The sequence below is a fragment of the Mus caroli genome, unplaced genomic scaffold (assembly GCF_978045245.1).
Source record: "Mus caroli unplaced genomic scaffold, Mus_caroli_1 scaffold_6, whole genome shotgun sequence".
NCBI classification, from domain to species: Eukaryota; Metazoa; Chordata; class Mammalia; order Rodentia; family Muridae; genus Mus; species Mus caroli.
In genome coordinates, this window is record NW_028227261.1 from 37663400 (window position 1) to 37667521 (window position 4122).

The following is a 4122-nucleotide window of genomic DNA, read 5'->3' on the forward strand; positions in this document are numbered from 1 at the left end:
GGCTTTGGGTGTTGCCCCTACATGACTGATTGTCACAGTCTTCTCCATGGGGTGCTGTGGTCATGTGTTCCAGGACAGGAACCTGGTCAGAAGCCCGTGAAACATATCCTGTCCTGTGTGAGGGTACGAGTGTTTCAGAACTCATTTGACCATACCAAGTTTCCTGGGTCTCAGAGTCTGGGGCTATCTTAGGAGTGGTCTCATGAGTGCCCTGCCCTGTTCATGCATTGCAGCACCAGGCAGGTGTCATGTTGGGCATGCCCCCCCCCCCCCTGTCTGCCAGGCCTTCGAGGTGCTGCACTGTTCGTCACCTCAGGGTAGCTCCCTGTCTGGGCCCTATGCTGCTGGACTGGTGGTCATTTCAGGCTTTCTTTTTCTCAGGATGTGTTAGGTTACTGACGTTCACGGGTCAGTACACTGAGTGTAGGCACAGCCTCTCTCCTCTCTGCCACCTACGGATGCACACGAGTGATACAACAGCCACATCTGCAACGCCTCCAAGGGCAGGGTTTTTTGTTTGTTTGTTTGAGACAGGGTTTCTCTGTGTAGCCTTGGCAGTCCTGGAACTTGCTCTGTAGACCAGGCTGGTCAAGAATTCAGAGATCCACCTGCCTCTGCTGCCCGAGTGTGTTACCATGCCCAGGCTGTTGTTGTTGTTGTTGTTATTATTATTATTATTTTTTAAAGATTTATTTATTTATTATATGTAAGTATACTGTAGCTGTCTTCAGACTTTTTCTTCTCACTTTGGCTCCGCTCGCTCGCTGTAGCTGTCTTCAGACACCCCAGAAGAGGGCGTCAGATCTCATTACGGATGGTTGTGAGCCATCATGTGGTTGCTGGGATTTGAACTCACGACCTTCGGAAGAGCAGTTGGCACTCTTAACCGCTGAGCCATCTCTCCAGCCCGTTGTTATTATTTTTATTACTGTAGTTTTATCTTTATATATGTCACAATATATGATTAGGATTAGATTTTACAGATAACTATCTGAACTATAATGCTACTATATTCTTCCTATGTAGCTTGGTGAATGTAGTAGTTTCAATGAGGGTGGCTATCATAGGCTCATGTATTTGTATGCTGAGTCACCAGGGAGCAGAACTCTTTGAAAGGATTAGAAGGTTAGGAAGTATGGCCTTGTGGAAAGAAGTATGTCAATTGGGATGGGCTTCCAGATGCCACAAGTTCATGCAAGGCCCAGTCTCTCTCTCTCTCTCTCTCTCTCTCTCTCTCTCTCTCTCTCTCTCTCTCTCTCTCAGCCATCAGACTGACCATCATATAGCTTTCCGCTACCTCTCTAGTACCATGTGTGGCGCCGTGATGTCCATGGACTTAACTTCTGAAACTGTAAGCAAGGCTCCAATTAATTGCTTTCTTTTATAAGAGTTGCCTTAGTCATGGTGTCTCTTCACAGCAATTAAACTGTGATTAAGACAGTGAGAATTACTAATTTTTCTCTGTGTCTCAATTTTCTTCATCACCCAAAGGAAGGACAAAGCTAGTACCCTCCTGAGAGAGGCATGAGAGGGTCACTCTTATGGATGATGGGGAAAAAAAATGACTGGAAGATTGCGCTGTTGGCAAATGTACTTGCTATAGATATTTTTACATCTTTTTGATCTAGTGACACATTGTATCCTGGAGACTCAGAGGAGATTGGGTTGATAAAGATGGAAAATGGTTTAACTTTGCTGCCTAGCCCAATTAGAGAATTCTGAGAGTTGGCTGTAGTACTAAGAAAGCAGGCTGAGTTTGGACAGTGGGCCTCACTGTGTTCCAGAACTGTGAATTTCCTTTCTCTCTCATTTCCTTATTTGTACCACGGTGCCTGATTGAAGACAGAATGTTTCTCTTGACTGTTTTTTTATTGATCTAATCGTTAACTTGTTTATAGAGACTTCCAGAGTCTTCCCCATTCATCTGTTTCCTGGGGGCAAGGCCAATTGTCTTATGTAGCATTTCCTAGAACCTGGTTGGGCTTTCTGTACTTGGATCCTTGAGAGTTTTGTTAAAATACGAACCAGACTCTGGGATTAAATCAGAAGCCAGGGCCTAGGAGCAGCATCGAGAGTTGGTTTAATTTTGAGAAGCAGGTCTTCATCTTTCCTATGTGTCCAATTAACTTTAAATTTGTCTGGAATATTTGCCAGGGATGGCGGTGCACACCTTTAACCTCAGCACTTGGAACCATGGTCAGGGGGATCTTTATGAGCTCCATTCCCATTAGGGATATATAGTGGGAGCCTATCTCAAAAATCTGGAATTTGTTCTTTTTCCTTAAGCTAATCTTTCCTCCTCCTCCTCCTCCTCCTCCTCCTCCTCCTCTTCCTCCTCCTCCTCCTCTTCCTCTTCCTCCTCCTCCTCCTCCTCCTCCTCCTCCTCCTCTTCTTCTTCTTCTTCTTCTTCTTCTTCTTCTTCTTCTTCTTCTTCTTCTTCTTCTTCTTCTTCTTCTTCTTCTTCTTCTTCTTCTTCTTCTTCTTCTCCTCCTCCTCCTCCTCCTCCTCCTCCTCCTCCTAAACTTAAAAAAAAAAGACTTTTTATATGCAAGTACACTGTAGTTGTCTTCAGACACTCCAGAAGAGGGCTCCAGATCTTGTTATGGATGGTTGTGAGCCATCATGTGGTTGCTGGGATTTGAACTCAGGACCTTCACCAGAGTAGTCAGTGCTCTTAACCACTGAACCATCTCTCCAGCCCCCTTTCCTCTCCTCCTCCTCCTGCTCTTTCTCCTTCTCCCTCTTCTCTCTCTCTCTCTCTCTCTCTCTCTCTCTCTCTCTCTCTCTTTCTCCCTCCCTTCTTTCTTTTCTCTTTCTTTTTTGCCTCTAACTAGAAGCAACATTATGTTATGGAATGAGTTAGATTTCTGAGTTAGACAGCCCTGACTTCAAATCTTTCCCTCATTGTCAAGTCACTTAGAAGGAGAACAACCCATCTTCTAGGGCACTAGAGGTCAAGGACCTACCAATGCTCTATGACATAATCTCTGGATGTGATTTTACAGGGTCTCAGACTCTCTTGAACATGATACAATATGTTTTCTGTATTGTTCCGATGATACATACACTTAGAGGGTTTAAATGGCTAATGGGTCAAAAGTAGCCCGTATTCATCCTTTCAGACCTTACCTTGACATCCATCTTAGTCTCAGTATCAATGCCTGTTTTCTGCGTTTTGGATTTATGGAAGCTGCCCCCACCCCAACTCATTGTTATACTTTGTGCTTGAAGAGGCCCCTAAGAAGGCTTAAATGTTGAAGGCTTGTCTCAAGATGGTGGGAGGGATGTTTAAACTATGAGGATGCCAGCTACACAAATGGTTAATGCACTGTTGATTTTAGAATAGAATGGCTTATTGGGCAGTGGGACCTAGGCAGAGGAAGTGTCATGGGAGCATGCTTTTGAATGTTCTACCTTATCTGCAGGCCCTTCTTCTCATACTCTCTGTGTCATGAGGTGTCTTGTTACACCACATGATCCTCACCATGCCATAATGTCCTTTCTTATAATGGCCCAGAAACAACAGAACCAAATGAACATGGAATAAAACCTTTGAAACTGTGAGCCAAAGTAAATCCTTTAATTTTTTTTTTTTTTTTTTTTGCTCATGTATTTTGTTATGGTGATAGAAAACTAAGATTCCCCAGACTCCAAAGTTAAGAGATGTTGTTGGCTGCTTCCATGGGGACTGTCTTAATTACTGTTCCATTGCTGTGGGGAGAGGCAATGACTGAAGCATGTAATTAGGAGCTTGCTTACAGTTTCAGAGGATAAGTCCATAACTGTCATGGTGGTGAGTGTGGCCACAGACAAGCATGCTGCTGGAGCATCAGCTGAGAGCTTTACATCCTGATCTGCAAGTAGGAGAGAAAGAGAAGGGGCAGGGTGGCTTTTGAAATCTCAAAGGCTGTATCACTGAGAGGTGAATCTCTCAGTGATACACCTCTTCCCACAAGGCCACACCTCCTCCAACAAAGTCACACTTTCTAGTCTCTGCTGGAGAAAATTTACCTCCTGCTTCTACATGCCCCAGGGGGGCTCCTGGTTGTGCCCAGGGGTAACTAGTTCCCCCTTCACTACAAAGGTCCTCCTTCTGCTCACACTCCCAGTGAGCTTGCTGCT

At 44.7% G+C, this 4122-nt stretch overlaps 1 non-coding gene across 1 annotated transcript; it reads right to left on the bottom strand.

Annotated features, from left to right (window-relative positions):
• Positions 1–373: 373 nt before the first annotated feature.
• Positions 374–508, bottom strand: LOC115031021 (small nucleolar RNA SNORA17). The gene has a single exon (XR_003836610.1). It is a non-coding gene; the product is annotated as a small nucleolar RNA SNORA17 (small nucleolar RNA).
• Positions 509–4122: the final 3614 nt, after the last annotated feature.